Here is an 18,657-nt window from a genome sequence, read left to right as displayed (position 1 = left end):
AGAGTGAATACTTGCTAGAAAGGTGAAAATATAACATCATACTAATAATTTACAGTAAAGCTCAAGCTTTTCTCACTTTTGAGAGTGAAAATTATTGTCATGACACAAAAATTTCTATCATTTAAATGCAATATTTTGTATGGTTCAAAAGCTAAATATTTTTCTAGGAAAAGTGAAATCTTTACAAAGTAAGAATTATTATCACTAGAGGCAAAGTGCTTCTTATGGTAGGATGTGAGAATTTCTCTTACCCTACAAAATTCTCAATGTCTTAAGCATTGAAAAATTTTCAGCATACGAAAAGTTTACAGTGGCATGGATGTATTTTCTTACTCAAGAAGATGAGAATATATCGTATAATGCCAAAATTTGAATGGTTTAGAAGCAACTACATTGTGCAAAAAAAATCATAGTGTTGAAGTGAAAATAATTTATTGCAAAAGAAATCAAGAATGCCACCTTTAAAATTAAAATATACGTAACATTGTTAAAATTTAGTGATTTCAATATGAGAAAATTTAGACCTAAACTGACACAAATTATTCATGTATGCAAAAATATGAACTTCTTCTTACATGATGATATGTGCAAATATTTTGATTTTGATAAAATTACTACATTGAGATGATAAATATTTTAAATGAAAAATCTCTTTTTTTCTATCAAAACCATTTTTACACTTCTCGTGCTTTTCACACTTTGAAGTAGAAAAAGAAGTGGAAAAAGTACCCTTTTTCTCATGTTGAGAAAAAGTCTAAAACTTGTTGTGACAGCACTCGGACTCCCTTTCTACACAACACCCTTTAGACTGCGGCTTTTCACAATGGCCTCCCTTGCAACTGCACGACAATTCTCCGACTTCTTCTGGTGAGACAAGTTCTCTCCTCGTCCTCTTGCACTTGCCAACCACTCGATCCTCCCGTTTCCCCTACGTGTTTCTCTTAGCCCCCCTCAACAGCGCAGCCTCAATTCCAATGGATACCCATCCTCCATGTTCAACTGGCAGCTTCTTTTGTCATTTTTCATAACAATGTCCTTATCAAAGCTCGTCGCCATGCAAATCCTACCTTGCCGGTCCTTGGAGACCCTTCAATACCTGTTTTTAGTGGCCCCGATGGAGCTTCTCTTATCGGTTGCCTCCAACTCCTTTCAGACACTAGACACATTACCTTCTTTTTCCACTCTTGACCGTCCAACTGGCATAAAGATAGCGTCTACTTTTCTCACAACTGGCGAGACTTCCTATGCAAACTGCATTAGACTTCAAAACGCCACCATTTCAAGCAGTGGTGCTCGTTTTTTTTCATAATCCTAGCTTTATTTAAATAAAAACGCTTTTTCTTGGCTACATGTCCCATGCCATGGACTCCGACCCTCATGTTTGGCAAGAGAACTTCCTCCAACTTTACCTCCTCCATATGGACCCACGGTGTAGCTTCTATCCCCAATCTCCTATACTTTAGAAACCCTTCTTAACTTCCTTTCACAACACTTGCATCCATGCATGTCTCAAGTGCTCGTCAAGATTATTACAACCACCATATAATTTGACTTGCGTCCACTTGCAATAGCCCCCGATGGATGAGCTGTACAACATACTCAACTTCAAGCACATAAAAAACTTTGAACTCACCGAGCTTGAGCAACCATTTGGTGTATATCATGACTCCATCTTTAACACTTCTAGGTATCTTGACAAGTTCAGCTTGAAAAGCACATTTGGTCTAATAAAAGACACATTTCGCATACACATCTTGAAAATGTCTGCTACATTTTGCATCAAGCAGTTGCCCAAGCACCTTGCTATTTGGTTCAAAACCTCCATGTACCAGCTTTTGACCTGTTTATAGACGAACCAAGTTTGGCTGCACCAACATTGCCCACCCCCTAGTTGAGCATTCACTGTCAACTATAGCATTATTTAGATAAGATCTGTATAATAATAATGATATATAGTGACTATATAAGTAGTATAGAGATAGAGAGTGGGAGAAATTTGCGGCTATCCGATCCCCTGAAATAAAATGGAAAACCTCGAGCTTCCCCAAGCATAGTGTGGAGTCCACCCGGATCAAATAGGTGGTATTAGCCATAGCCATCCACCTGTAAAGCATGCATACTCAATCTCTCCTTTGCATCTGCAAGCCAAAAGTTTAGCCACTCAGGAAGCTTTGCATAGCATAGTTCTTCGTCAGCTTGTATCCATAAACCTTTTTTATACACTGAACATGCCTGTACACCAACCTTTGAAGCATCTACATTGTGTGCATCGACGACCACCACTTTGCCACCATCTCCAATCTTGGTTTCCATACCTTCATCTGCTTCTTGAATTGGCTTCGTTGTTTTCATGTCGAGCTTGACCTCTTGCTTTACTTTAGGATCTTTAAGACCTGCTACAACCTGGCCTTCATGCACAACCATACTTGACACTTCTTTAAGGCTTGCTTCTTTAAGCCTTACCTCTTTGTTGAAGTAGCCACCTCTTGCATGAACGCATTGGAAACATAAGGCTCATTTTTTGGAAAACATATAGGTAGTCTTACCTAGGGATTAATGACATGTGATGCATCTCCGCATGCTTGGGCTATCCTTAGCTTCTCTTTGCAGGGTCTTGGACATATTGTGAATTATTGAGGAGCCCCAACTCTAAATTTTACTTCACTTTCCTGCTCTTCATCTTTGACAAGACCATCGCATAGGCATAGCACTTTGGATCATCATACTCTACCTTCTCTCAAATCTTTGAATGCAGACATGCCATGAACTTCTCCAACTTGAAAGCATCTCCATTCTTCAACTGAGTAGCAACCACTAGTTGTCACCAAATATCTTCAAACCTGTTTAGAAACACACTAAGTTCTTCATATACATCCTACTTCAATACCTTGAGCTTTGTATCCAAAATTTGAAGGTGAAATCTTCTTCTTGAAGTCCTGTATAAAGTGATCCTGAACCATCTACCATGACTGTCGATCGACTACTTCCAACCCTTCAAACCAAGCTTTGGCTTTCCCTCGCATCATCACTTGCACAATCCTCGGCTTAGTTTTGTTGGATACTATTTGCATTGACATCATGCATAGTTCCACATCTGATATCCAATATTTAGTATCCACTTCACCTATGAACAATAGCCCATCATCTGGAACCAACTGATCAATCCATGCCATCATTCCATCAATCAGTGTGCTCCTCAGTGGGGGCACCACAAGATGGAAAGGGGGAGAAGGGAAAACACCCAGCACACAATATGATTGCCTCTCAACTGCCCAGTGATTCCATAGCACCCCTATCCCCTAATAATCACACTCCCAGACTCCCAATTTGCAAATAACTATTGCTTGTGCTGAGACCCGAACATCCCAGCCACCTATACCCGGTCACCTAGCATGCAATCAATTGTCTCACCCTTTGACCCTTCAAAGCATTATATACTGTATATAAGCAATTCATTATGAGTCGGACACGCTCAACTTACCAAATCTTTGACATACGAATACTCTCCCAGGGCACACATGATGCCGGTACACATATCATTTGCACACCCGACACCCAATCTGACACAAGAGTGAGAGAGAAAGTGATCAAGAAGAAGATGTTCTCCTTTTACTTCATGGCTACGATGCCCTCCTCATGTGCCAATTAGCGCCCTGACATGCAATTGGCGGACCTTCAAGCCATCATTTTTCTGCATTGTAGCCTCTGCAAGGGACCTTCCTTAGTGACCAGCTCTACTCTCGACCTGTTTCAATCAAAGACTCTCCAACTTGTTCTCTGCAAGTCACGGCCCCCTGTAATATCGCGGCCTTGCTTCAACTCTCGCTTCGATCTATCCCTGCTTCATGCCTCTTATGCCCTTCAAATTGCCACAAGCATCATCGTCATCTTTCCGTATGGCTGTTGTATATTTTTTACCCCCTGTGTGGTATCCTCTAATTGAGAGCACTCGGACCCCCTTTTTGCGTAACGCCCTTTAGGTTGTGGCCTTCCACAGTGACCTCCCCAGGAACTTCACGGTGATTCTCCGGCTTCGTCTAGTGAGATGAGTTCTCTCCTCGTCCTCTTGCCCTTGCCAGCCACGATCGTCCCGTTTCCTCTGATATGGAAACCCCAACCTACATATATCATTGCAAACACTCCTGGAGCTTCCTGCAATATCAAAAAGATCTCCTACCTGCTGCTCTTGGCCCTCCTCAACAGTGCAGCCTCACTTCAATTGATCAATACCCGTCCTCCATGCATAAGTGACAGCTTCTCTTGTCATTTTTCATAACAGCGTCCTTGTCACAGCTCGTTCCATGAAGTCCTACCGTGCCGGGCCTTGGCGACCCTTCAACACCTCTTTTCAGTGGCCCCGAATCCCCGATGGAGCTCCTCTTATCTATTGCCGCCAACTCCTTTTAGAAACTTGGCGCTTCACCTTCTTCTTCCTCTCTCGTCTCTCCAACTGGAATACAGATAGTGTAGACCTGCTTTTCTCACAATTTGTGAGCCTTTCCATGCAAACTGCAACAGACTTCAAAAACGCCACCATTTCAAGCAGTGATGCTCGTTTTTTTTTTTTTTTTCATAATCTTTGGTTAAAAAATAATTTTCTTGGCTGCCTATCCCACGTCATGGACTCCAACCCTCATATTTGCCAAGAGAACTTTCTCCAGCTTTACCTCCTCCATACCCATGGTGTAGCCTCTATCCCCAATCTCCTATACTTTAAGAAAACCCTCCTTAGCTTCCTTTCACAACACTTGCGTCCATGCCTGCCTTGAGCGCTCGTCAAGATTATTACAACTGCCATATATTTTGAGTTGCACCAACTTGCAATAGCCTCCGATGGATGAGATACATCATACTCAACTTCAAGCACATAGAAAAATTTGAGCTCGTCAAGCTTGAGCAACCATTATGCGTACATCATGGCTCCATCGTTAACACTTCTAGGTATCTTGACCAGTCGAGCTTGAAAAGCACCTTTTGTTTGATAAAAGCCATATTTGGCATACACATCGTGATAATGCTTGCTCCATTCGACATCAAGCAGCTGCCCAAGCACCTTGTTATCTGGTTCGGAACCTCTACGTACCGGCTTTTGACCTGTTTATAGGTGGACCAAGTTTGGTTGCACCAACATTGCCCACCCCCTAGTTGAGCATTCGTTCTCAACCATAGCATTATTTAGATAAGATCTGCATAATAAAAATGATATATAGTGACTATATAATTTGTCATGCCAAGGGTAGGAACGAGCATGGCCAAGGGCCAGGACGGACATGCAGTCAAGGGGGTCTCTATGTTTAGCAGGCAAAGGGCCTATATAGAGAATGGCAGGGTGGAGATTAGTATGTTCTAGTCCCCTCTATCTCACATTGGTATCAGAGCTCAGGGGAGGAGAGCTATGGAGGGGGGAAGGAGAAGGGTGCGAGTCTTTGCGTGGATGGCGAGTCTTTGCATGGATTCTCTCTCTCTCTCTCTCTCTCTCTCTCTCCCCCCCCCCCCCCCCCCCCCCCCATGCAAGGGCATGGCGGTTCTATGGAGATGAAGAGGGCGAAGTTAAGGTCATGGAAAAGTCGACTGTGTTGGGTGTGGGAGTGGCTACCAACAAGAACGAACAAGACGATGATCCGAGCCACGTGCAAGCCTACTTAGCCAGGGAGGGTGCAGATCGACCAGCATTGAATCAGAAGATCTTGAGTTCGATGAGCTCATGTTGGGCAGGGATACATCTTTCATTTCTCTGTCTCTCTCTCTCGCGGCTTGTAGAGGCCTGTATCGTCTTCCACGACTATCGCCATCGGTGTCTGCTGTTGTCGACCCCCTCGTTTCCCATTGGAACACCCAAGGACAAGGGCCCTAGGGCAATTAACGGTGCTAAGGGCAGGTGCCCATGGGAGAAAATCCCTTCTCTTATTCTTCTTCTGCTTGCCTTGGGCCATCGAAGCCAGGCAGACAGGGTAACATCAATCAACAGCTACGGATTGAGGGCATCATATTTTTATGATATTTCGAGTCAATTTGATTCTATTCAGCAGTTTGAGTTTCATGCGGGTATTGACTGATTCAAAGGGGTCATCGTATATTCTTCTCAAAATCGGGAATTAGAGCAAGCAAAGAGCCGCATGCAAGGACCGCCTCGTCACCAGTAGCTGTCATCGAGCCAGCTACCAAAGGGGATTTTTCTCAAAGCTCCCAAGAGGATTATGCATTCACACACGAGGAGTAATCCAAGAATATGGAAATTGTGAGCCATCATGCAAGATGCACACAGATTAAATGTGAAGCAAGGCTTCATAATCGGAACCACGACGATATGCAAGGCATTTTGCTGTGTACTTGAATAACAACAGGACCTTCAGGTCAAGCAAGGCCTGGAGCATGAAAATACAGGCAAGGCCTGTGACATGTAGAGCAAAGATGCTTGGCGTGGCTGATTAGTTGTTTTCATTCAACTAAGTATCCGCATGCTGCATCCAACGCATTTCCAAAGAGAATTGTAACGAGTACAGGTACACTTTATTCATAAAATTAAGCTAGTTTGTCAAAAATTGTTCTCCTTGACACGGTTGGGGAACGGTACACACACTTTTCTATCAATCCTATCTTGAATTTGAGTTTGGACACAAGGTACATAAAGCATGTTTTGCCTATGGAGTAAGACTCTGTATGCAGCTACCCACGAGCACGGCTTATGTAAACAACTATTGTCTTATAGTTGTCAAAACATTTGAAGCTTGTATCTTTGGCCTAGTGTCGAGGAAGCGACAAGCCACTCAAAACTATGGAAAAGCAAGGCTTTCAGGAGCAAGGCTCTATACCTATGTATATGCATTGGGTGCATGGTCACTCCATAACATTTATAGCTTGCCACAATACGGGCAAAAACCATACATGAAGCACATTGCCATCAGCAGATATGCTATGCCTTCTAGTGCCAAGAGCAGTGGGTACACAAATTGAGTTTGACATTTGATGGCTAGCTTTTAACCGGTATCTCTTTCAATATTGAGCAATCGCATGATTCTCAACACGATGCATGATTTGGCAAGGCCATTTTTCTATGCAAGCTCGACAAGGTCGACTCTCTTTGACATTTGTGCGTCAATAGAAGCATCGGTTTGCTATAAGCACTCAAGAGAGTTATGTCTCATCTTTCTAATGGCCTTCTAGGAAGCAAGGCTTCATCTTAAGATATATTGCATTGTAGTTCCCAAAGTTTGGAATATGCCATCAACATACGAACTTGGGGAAACTTTGCAACATGTTTGCATGTTTTCTTCAATATAGATCACAATGAACCAAGCCAAGAGGGTATGCAAGAGACATTCAACATCTCTAAATGTATCAGTATACATGGCTAGGAGCCACATTCACACGATACCCACTCGTCTTAGAGGGGCAACAAGGTTAGTAAATTTCAAGTTATGCTTGTTTTGTCTACAATTTACCTTCCATTTCAAAAATCTATCTTTACAGTGCAATGCAAAGTGATTTGCTAGAATTTATGTAAAGCAAGGCTTCTCTTACGTGCCAAAGTATTATTGATTGAATTTGACTTTAGATCAATGATAATGATACATATCTTTGGCACTATGTAGATATAAGCTCACGGTTTACGTTGTCGTGCCGTGGCACGTACATAGTGTGAAATAAAAAAATTCACCTCACTTTTGACACTTCTCGATGCATGGAAGGAAAAGAAATAATGTACATATCATGATATATGCTAAAGCGGCTACTGTGGTCGCTATCATGTACATACCTATCCGGGGAGTCGTGGCCCTGGATGTGGCTCATTTGCGTGCTTTTTCACTTGATAAGATGCTTAATTTGGTTTGACAATGTACATAGTCCAAGTGTTTCATGGTGGAACACTCATCTCGCCTACAAAGACTGATGCGGGCAAAAATTGCCAAAAATAGCAATTAACAGGCGCCGTTGCAGAATTGCATGGAAAGTGACCCAAAATGGTATATTGATGAAAAATGATGCTTATCTATGCTTTTTATGCTTATGCAAGTGATCTCACAAATTTAGGGATTTTCTTGACTCCGTTTGGGATTTTTTGTATAAAAAATGACATTTTAAGTTGGGTTAAAAATGAGTTGAAAATGGCCTAGTTTTGGTCCAAAGTGGCAAAATGGCCCAAAATTTGACACATCAGCTCATATTGCCGTGGGGAAGAGAGAGAAGGGGGCTTAAAAAAAAAAAACCAGCAATTTTTCTCTACTATTCAATAGCTTCCATGGTTGCCCAATCTATGTGTGCTGCAGTCCCGCCTCTTTGCAATCTTGTATCTAAGCTGTGAGGGAGTGAATTAGGGTTCCCCTTATCAAAATGGTGTGTGGGCTTCAATTTAGAAGCTCTTAAATCTCTGCAAACTCAGCAAATGATCACCGTGAAGGTGGAAGCTTATGTATTCGTTTCAAATGTTTGATGCTACGACTATGCAATTGGGGGCGAGGCTACATGATACCACCAAAGAGGTTTGGGTTTTGATTGAGAATTGTGCTTGTATGAGCATTGAGGTTTTATGGCTGAACATTTAATGTTCCTAATTGCTCTTTTAAAGTAAAATTGGATGTGATTTGATGGTCCATACATCATAATCTCGACTACCAAAACAAGCACATTCCAAGCACAATAGCAAAGAGGGTTTGTGACATTTTTGTCACGAACGCTGTTAGAGTTAGAACCATATTTAGGAAGAGGGTTGGTGATTCTCCATAAACTCTTTTCCATAAAGTTTTTGTGACTCTCATCACGAACTCTCACAGCCATAGGTTCCGCACCTTCCCAGCTAGACCGCACACATCCCGACATTTCTGGTGAACCCGACACGAAGTTGCTGGGGTGGGAGTTTGTGAATTGATTTAGACACTTTGTTAGCTATGGATGGAAATCAAGAGACACATGGGATGCATTTTGATCCTGCAGTCATGCAGATGTTTTAAGCATTTGCCATGTACATGCAGCAACAACAAGCAGCAGAAAGAAGCCAGATTTCAACCACAAAAGCACTACAGTCCATTGTGAAGAGAATTGACTAGTTTGATGGCAAGGACATCACAAAGTATCTACGAGATTATATGAAGGAAATGGAGTTGAACTGAGTGTGTGAGGAAGACATGGTCCCAGAGATCAGAGACCGTATTAGGGCAATTCAAAATGCTCATGGAAGAAATTGGGAGGAATTTAAGCTTGCTCTAAAAGAAGACTGCTTTATGGAGGACTCTGAGAGGGTGACCAAAAGAACTTTCTTAGATTGGGTTGCAAAGCCTAAAGAAGGGATTTTTGCTACAGAGCTTCTCAGAGAGTTTGAGCGACGCTATGCTCAACTATCACAATCTGAACAAGCTTCCTTGGATAGGGAGAAGGTAGAACTTTTCCTACAAGTAGTGGGCAAAGAAATTGAAGAAAATTTAGAGCTTCTCTTGGAAGACAAAGATACAGAGAAAGGTTTGAAGACAAGGTGGAATGATGTACAGGATGAAGTCTCCCTGTTGGCAAAAAGACAACGCAGAAGAGACAAGATGGTGGTGAACAATGGGGCTCCAGTTCCTTCTATTACTGAGAAGTAGCCAAAACCTGCTATTATAGCTTCTAAGGATGATGGGTCTATGCTTGAAGAACTTGTGAAGGGCATACACAAGCTGAAATTACAGCTAGCAAGTCCAACTAAAGTGGATGCAATACAGAGGATGAAGGAAGTATGAGTAAATATCACAGAGGTGAGAAGGTTTCTAGGTGCATGTGTCTTCTATCTCATATGGATTCCACATTATGCACATGTTGCAGATCCTCTTTATCAATTGCTAAGGTAGAATCAAAGGTTTCAATGGAATGATGTACATGTAAAAGCTATGAGGAAGTTGAAGCAATTGTTGCTGTCTTCACCAACTTTGAGGAAGATTGACTATGAGTGTGGAAGACCGGTGATTGTGACAGTGGACTCTAGTCCAACGGGACTTGGATGGGCAGTAGGACAAGACGATGAAGAGAAACACAGGTATGTGGTGAGGTTTGGGACCGGGGTTCTAAGCTCTCGCCAAAGAGCATATCCACAGGTAAAAAGGGAGTTATGGGGGGTGGTTACAACATTAAAGTGTGACAAAGAGTACTTCATTGGAGCATCTGTAGTTGTGGAGACTGATTGCTTACCACTTCTGGGGATGATTGCAAGCTGCTCTACTCTTGATATTGCTATGCTTAGGTGGATTTCTTATATAAAGTCCTTGAACCCAAAATTGAATCACATTGTAGGAAAAGATAATGCAATGGCAGATATGCTTTCAAAGGCAAGGTATGAAGATGAGGATGATATGATTGACGAGGAAGAAGATGTGGGCACAAAATTCTACACAATTTCTCATGCAAAGTGTGATGATATATGCATTGTATCTTCACTAAATCCTTTTCAGAGGAGTTCTATGAGGTTGAATGGTTGCTCATAGGTCGCTACCTAAGTACTTTACAAAAGCAAGATGATTGGAGTGAGTAAGGATTAGAAAGAAAGCATATGGATTCTTCTTGAGGGATGGCTACTTATGGAAACATCCTAAAAGGAGAGATGGGACTCCACTACGAGTAGTATGTGATAAGCCTACTCAACTCAAAGTTATGAAAGAGCTTCATGAAAGCCTATATGCTGGACATCGAGGTGTATGGGCTACTTTTTTCAAAGTGAAAGAGATATTGGTGGAAAGGCATGTATAAGGATGTAGCGGATTTTGTGGAGTCTTGTGTCACATGCAAAAGTATTCCAATGTACGTCATCGTGATGGATTGCATCCTACATACCCATTAGCCATGCACTATAAATGGGTTGTTGATCTACTCACAATGCCTTTAGGACTTTGGCAAATGAGATACTTGGTACTTGCACGAGAAGACTTGACAAACCAAGTGGAAGGGCGTGCATTGAGGACAAAAAATACAGAAGCTGTTTGTACATTTTTGCTTGAAGATGTAATTTTCCGCTATGGCTGTGGGGGAAAGATAGTTGCTGATAGAGGTGAGTTAGACGCAGATGAAGCAAGGGATTTCTTTACAAGAATTGGTATCAAGCTAGCCCTGACTTGTGCTTATAATCCAGAGGGAACTGGGAAAAGTGAAAGAGGACATCCTCCTATTATCAAAGCTTTGGCTAAGGCATGCAAAAGTAGAACGCGTGAGTGGCCAAGGTTGCTACCATATGCTTTGTGGGCTGATCGTACAACTCATAGCTCAATGACTGGTTACATGCCTACTGAATTGATGTATGGTCAGAAGCCAGTCATGCCAATTGAGGATGTAGTTCCTACTTGGAACATGTTACCTTGGGAAGATGGTGTAAGTAGGGAAAATCTACTTGCTTTGTGCATAAGGCAATTGGAAAGAAGACAGGAAGACATAGACATTGCTAAAGCTTGATTGAAGGATGCAAGAGTAAAGAATAAAGATAGGTTTGATAAAAGACATAGGCTTCGACCAAAGCCTATTGAAGAGGGCGATTGGGTCCTAATGTATGATAGTAGCCTTGACAACCAACACACCACACAAAGAAAACTTGCAAAAAGGTGGTTTGGTCCCTATGTTGTCAAACATGTGCATGGAAATGCTACATATACTTTGAGGGAGCTCGATGGAACAGAGCTTAAAATTCCCATAGCGGCAAAAGAATCAAGATATTCAAGAGGAGACATGATAATGATCCTTTTGATTCACAACAAGATGATGATGAAGAACCTAATGACATTGCTACAGATGAGGATGAAGAAGCAGAGGATGATTTTCCAAACTTTGCAGAAGATGAAAATGACATCCAAATATTTGTGGATCTTAATGAAGATTAAACCTATATAGGGAAAATGTTGGCACATGCCGGAGGATGTGCAGGTTCAGAGGGGGTGGATGTCGTGCCGTGGCACGTACATAGTGTGAAATAAAAACATTCACCTCACTTTTGACACTTCTCGATGCATGGAAGGAAAAGCAATAATGTACATATCGTGATATATGCTAAAGCGGCTACTACGGTCGCTATCATGCACATACCTATCCGGGGAGTCGTGGCCCTGGATGTGACTCATTTGCATCTTGATAAGATGCTTAATTTTTTTTGACAATGTACATAGTCCAAGTGTTTCATGGTGGCACACTCATCTCGCCTACAAAGATTGATTCGGGTACAAATTGCCAAAAATAGCAGCTAACAGGCGCCGTTGCGGAATTGCATGGAGAGTGACCCAAAATGGTATGTTGATGAAAAATGATGCTTATATATGCTCTTTATGCCTATGCAAGTGATCCCACAAATTTAGGGATTTTTCTGACTCCGTTTGGGATTTTTCGCATCAAAAATGATATTTTTTGGGTCAAAAATGAGCTGAAAATGGCCTAGTTTTGGTCCAAAGTAGCAAAATGGTCCAAAAATTGACACATCAGCTCATATTGCCGTGGGGAAGAGAGAGAAGGGGGATTTTTACAGAAAAAACCAGAAATTTTGCTCTACTGTTCAATAGCTTCCATGGTTGCCCAATCTATGTGTGCTGCAGTCCCGCCCCTTTGCAATCTTGTATCTGAGCTTGTGAGGGAGTGAATTAGGGTTTCCCCTTATCAAAATGGTGTGTGGGATTCAATTTAGAAGCTATTAAATCTCTGCAAACTCAGAAAATGGTCGCCGTGAAGGTGGAAGCTTGTGTATTCGTTTCAATTGTTTGATGCTACGACTATGTAATTGGGGGCGAGGCTACATGATACCACCAAAGAGGTTTGGGTTTTGATTGAGAATTGTGCTTGTATGAGCATTGGGGTTTTATGGCTGAACATTTAGTGTTCTTAATTTCTCTTTTAAAGTAAAATTGGATGTGATTTGATGGTCCTTTCATCATAATCTTGACTACCAAAACAAGCACGTTCCAAGCACAATAGCAAAGAGGGTTTGTGACATTTTTGTCACGAACGCTCTTAGAGTTAAAACCATATTTAGGAAGAGGGTTGGTGATTCTCCATAAATGATTTTTCATAAAGTGTTTGTGACTCTCATCACGAACTCTCACAGCCATAGGTTCTACACCTTCCCAGCTAGACCGCACACATCCCGACAATGCAACGGTGCACTATGATGTATTCATAGTCGTGTCATCGTGCAAGACACGTATAACAAGGTCTCACATGGTTGAGACTGTCATTGAATCCACAAGCTTATTATTCTATTTTCTGCTTTGTATGCATGGAATACTAGTATGATGGACGTACAACATTCATCATTGCATACGCTTCCGCTATAGCACTAGCTACTTTGTCAAGGACGAGCTCAGTTATTGATATTTTAAAACATTTTGTATTTATGTTTATTCACAGCCAAAGTTCGATACATATGCATCCTGATCACTATCACATACAAGGTAAGTGGGTCAAGATGTGACTTATGGTACCTCTCTCTACAAGGGAGTGGTACATGTACACGGTTGTACTCTTTTAGGATAAGCTAAGACATAGACATGGTATGCACTGGATCATATGCAAGGGGCATACAACACATTCACATAAGGAGTTTTTCTCATCCCAAAATTCTCTCTCTCTCTCTCTCTCTCTCTCTCTCTCTCTCTCTCTCTCTCTCTCTCTCTCTCTCTCTCTCTCCACCATCTATGCGGAAAAGGTGAAACTAGGCATGATTTTATGTCAATATGGGGCTAAGAGCCGTCTATCACCACCTATTTTGGAATGGCTAAGAGCCATCTATTTGTAATCCATCAGTGATTTCTTTCAAGCTTGAACAATTATATTCGATGGAGTACCCATCGCTTATAATGGACACCCAAGCGTCCTACCATTAGCAATTTTTTGTGCATGATTGTAGCACTACACGCCTTAAGTGTGAGGATCAAGAAGAATTTTTGAATGTCTTAAACTTGTAAGGGCTTATCTCTACTAAGGTGTATAGATACAGCCATCATTTCATATAGCACGGCTGTTCACAAAAACCCAAGATTACTGATTTTTTAGGTTTGGAAAGACCTGCTGGTGAATACGATTCCACCTTCAATGAATCTCGTATTTCATCTATAGCACTGAGAGTGTCTATATACATACAGTTTGGGAGTAAGACCCAGGTTGTGATTACTAAATCACTTATTACGTGTGATGGTCAATTCTTGGAATCTTCACACTTGCACTTTCAAGGAAAGAAGTCCATAAGCTGCCAAGGTCTAGTGGATAATTTCAACTTTCAAAGTTCAATTCAGATACTACTGGCTGCTAGTTCAACAGTTTCCATACAAAAGTCTAACCAAGGGGTTTGATAATGTCGATTTTTACCGAGGGGTTTGGATTGCAACATCAATACCCAAGGTTACATGTGCAATATTACTTTCATTTTACTAATTTTCAAATTAGTGCTCCCAGGCCTTTGGCGACGGGAAATTTGGGCAAGTGCCTTTCACTACTACGAATAAGTGAACACTATGTTCAACCTCCAGGTACGCACTTGATTTGTTTTTGTTTCTTTTTGTTTGTTTTTCCATGTAGGATGCAAAAACTATGTTGTCAACCATTTTTTTTCTTAATAAATGACAAGGTCATGTAAAAGCCAAGCAATCTGGGTTGTAGTGTCCAAAATAAGTTTTCTGCATTACGCAGTTACGAACCCACTTGTAGGATTTGATTTGGCACATGTTGTCACATGGGATACAACATGGTCTAGGAACTCAAGGAGTTTGGTTTAGCCAATGTGGGGCATGGATAATGAGGTTCTTTCTCACGCATGTCGCATGCGTGTTTACAGTTACCTCCACACCCAAGTACTTGCAGGATGTTCTTTTTTCAGACTCCCTTACCTGAGACATATTCCACATGTGGAGAATATGAGTCTCTGGGACTGACACTGGAGTGGCTATTCCAATTATGTTGTCACGACAAAGTCCCTAGGTGCTGGTCAAATCCTCATGAACAATTTCAATGGCCAGGAATTGTCGGGTACTTAGAACGACCTGTTAAGGTTACAAGTGTTACTAAACAACATTAACAGATGGTTGTTTATGCATATAGAAAGGGTATGTGCTGTTAATGGAAATGTTTTATTGTTTGTAGCAAGGCTTGCAAATGATTGCAGTAGAAAGTATTTCATTTCTTTTAAGAACTATTTACACTCCTTTTTCATGTGTACTAGGAGCATCACATTCGCTATAGGTATTGAGAAGTATGATCATGGATATACAGGTTCATGTCTGTTTTTGCTAAATACATGCACACTAGGTGTTATGGGTCCTAGTGTTTAGAAAAGGCTGATTTGGAGCAGCATGCGTATTCATAACATTGTTGCTTATGAAACATTTTGCACTCTATGTGTAGTATCTCTATGAGATTATGTTTGGATCTACCAATCACCAATAGAGGTCATGGCTCGATTTGGGTGCTTATGGATCTTTCAAATTAACCAAGATGGTTATTCAAGACATTGTTATATTCTTAGCAATGTTGTACAACATTGTGATTTTTGTTTACCAGTCTTTTGGAAGACTGTCTGTAAACCATGGGGAATCCCACAGTTCTCACTACTGTTAGTATCTAAGGGGATATGTAGGTTACAAAAGTTATGCTACTGTTAGTATCCAAGGGGACAGGCAGATTAGGCAAATTACAAAGTGTAATCTTGTGCTAAAGGATATACAAAGTGCGTACGTTAACACCAAGCAATCCAATAAGTATGCATTTATTGCTCTAGTTGGAATTTGCCTAGTCTCAGATAAAGCAAGTTTGTGACTAGGTTTAGTCTCTTCAAGTATAATTTAGGTTCTCAACCTTGACCACTGGTTATGGTGAGGTTGTTTATTGATACGAGAAGATAACAAGTCAAGGACTTAAACTTGGCTGATGAGTTACGCCAATAAGTTACTTTCATGGACAGTGAGAAGAGGTACTCTTTTGGGTACATCTTAGTTGTGATAACTCGTTTAGCATACTCATGTGCGTTCTAAATGGAGTCTACATGTTATGTTGGATCAAAGCCGATAACACAAGATGGTTGCAAATGGACAACAATGTGAAAAATCAAGATGCTACTCTCGGTTTCATTGAACCTCCTACTGAACCGTGTTCCGGTCAAGCAAAGAGCTGGATCCATGAAGGATGCGACTGTGGAAAAAATTAATGTATCACCACTCTTGTTTTCAAGGAAGAAAATGCTTCCCCTGAAGGGGATCGAGGAGCACCACAGACGGAGAGTGATAGAGAGAGAAGGAGACACACATGCGATGTGGGTGGGGAGACTCCAAGAGTGAGCAGCCCCCTATACACTTATGCTATGTATAAGGTATACAAGTCAGTGGGCGCCCAGACTCTGGGCGGTCGGGCAAGGCACAAACGCCTATACCCCAAAAACCTCCCACTTAAAGGCGACTGTGCCTTTAAGCAAGAGAACCTAGTCTAAAGACTACAAAAGGCGAGAGAAAACCGCTCTCAACCGATGCCCACTGGCTGGCTGTGATCGTGTGCATCCGACTGTCCTGCTCCCGTGTAAGTCCATACACCACCAGACATACCGCACACGTACTGCACCTGCCCTTGGATTTTGATTTGGACAAGAATTGATGTTGGTAAGACCATGTGTAGTGTTTTTGGGCTCAAAAAGTGTATCTTGGAGGTGTTTGGGGTCAAAAATGATTAGAATGGCTTGAAACTTGATATATGAGCTCTTGAAGGTGATATGAATAGATCTGGAATTGAAAAACACTCTCTGTAGGCCAAAATTGTCATTTAGACATCCTACGTGTAGGATGTCTATTTCAACATTTTGGCCCATTATTGCCTCTATGCCCTGACTTTGCGTTTTTTTTCATACATATGAGGTCAGTTTTTGTCCAAATGTGATGAAACTTGGTGGCTAGCATGTAAAGGCTATTCAAAAAATGTGTGTGATGAGAAATGTTGGGTTTTGTGCCCAAAAATGGCCTTGAGACATCGTACGCGCGTAGGATGTCTCCTGGTGAAATTTTTACTGAAGGTGCTACTTGTGCCTGCCCTTAGTCCCCCTGAGTCCCTTTTAAGCCTTATTTCAACAAAAAAGTCAAATAGATAGAAAGTAACTCCCTGTGTGGATTTCAGAGCCTCCGAGCCGTTTTCTGACTTTTGGAGTGCTTTTCGGCGATGAAATTTCTTGATGTTGGTCTCCATAGCTTCCCGATCCCTTGGGGATCCTTGCTGTATGGTTTTTGTCGACTTTGGCTTCACCGGAGCTCCGTTTGGCGATTTGTCGCTCTAGAAGCACCCGTGGTTGCGTTTACATGTCTTCGATGACTTGTGATGGTCTACCACCATAGGACTTGGTGGCTGATGGTCTAGGAAAGCCGCTCGTGAAGTTTGGTGGCAAACGGACATGTGGTTTTGTCGCGAGAGCTATTTGACGCTTTGTGTGTCTGATGCCGTTTCTGAAGTTTAGTGCCGCTTCGGGTCACCTTTTGGCCATGTGGGCTACATAGACTTGTCGATCATGTCGAGATGCTCCTACCCATGAATTTTGATAGCATTTGGGTGCCTCTCCGCCGATTTTCCATTTGGTGGCCTCTTGCGGGGATCTAGGAAATAGGGTTTTTCCTGATGGTTTTCTACTGCCTTTGGGCATCCAAGACTGGTCTCCTATGCTAGGGTAAGCTGCCGATGAAGTCTCATTGCTCTTGGGTTAGCCGTTAGGTGGCCACTTCTACTTGTAGGTCTCTACTGCCCGCTTTCTGTGTGAACCCTACGCTAGTTTTCACGACAAAACGACAAACATGCGCGAAAAGCTCAAGGTGGTGAGCCTACCTCTCATGTCTGAAGCCCGTCGGGTAGTCGTGCGCGTCGTAGAAGCTGCTGGAAGTTCCGTTCGCTCTAGGTGACAGGAGCTCTCTCTCAAAGATCAATAGTGGAAATGAGCTTAAAATGAAGTGAAAAATTCTTATAATGGGGGTCCCCGAACCACTTTTCATGAAATTTTCCATGTGCTCCCAACTTCTTGCGAGATGCGGTTTAGGCTCAAAAATTTCTTGATTTGGACTCCATTTGCCCAATTTACAAGAAATTTGACGTTTCGATCAAAATCTGGCCAAATCACTCTTTCCGCTCTAGTCTCATAATTGCACCCCCACTGTACCATAGGTTGTCCTATAGTCACTGATCATCCCCATATTTTTTTTTTCATTACGACCATTTTTCACCTGCCTTTTGTATTTCTACCGAAAAGTAGCAAAATTGAAAGGAAAATAGCAAATCAAACCCAAAAAATCTCCAAAAATCATAATAAATAAAAAACATCACCGCAAAACATTATATACACTCACATGCAATTTTTATGGCCGGATTTCTCCGTTTTACCAATATTTTGCTCGAAAAATGGCTCTTTTTACTTATATACACACACCTAGGGGCTTGATTTGGCATTTGGCCCTACATACCTGTAGATTCATGCTGTATAAGGGCATATGTACTTGGGTTAGTCCAGAAAATTTCGCAATCAAACAACAACCCTAAAAAATAGTCGAAAAACATGTCCTTTTTTTTCTCTTTCTGCCATTGGGTCCGCATCTGAGAATGCCTCCCCCCCTCCTAGCCGGAGTCCTCCCGGACGACAAGGTATCGGCTTGGAGTATGTGCCGTGCATGGGTTGAAAAAATTTGTGCTAATGCTTGGCCGTGTAATGTGGCCCTA

This window comes from Adiantum capillus-veneris, chromosome 9 (genome assembly GCF_014529385.1).
Source record: "Adiantum capillus-veneris isolate H3 chromosome 9, ASM1452938v2, whole genome shotgun sequence".
NCBI classification, from domain to species: domain Eukaryota; kingdom Viridiplantae; phylum Streptophyta; class Polypodiopsida; order Polypodiales; family Pteridaceae; genus Adiantum; species Adiantum capillus-veneris.
This window is presented reverse-complemented; position numbering follows the sequence as displayed.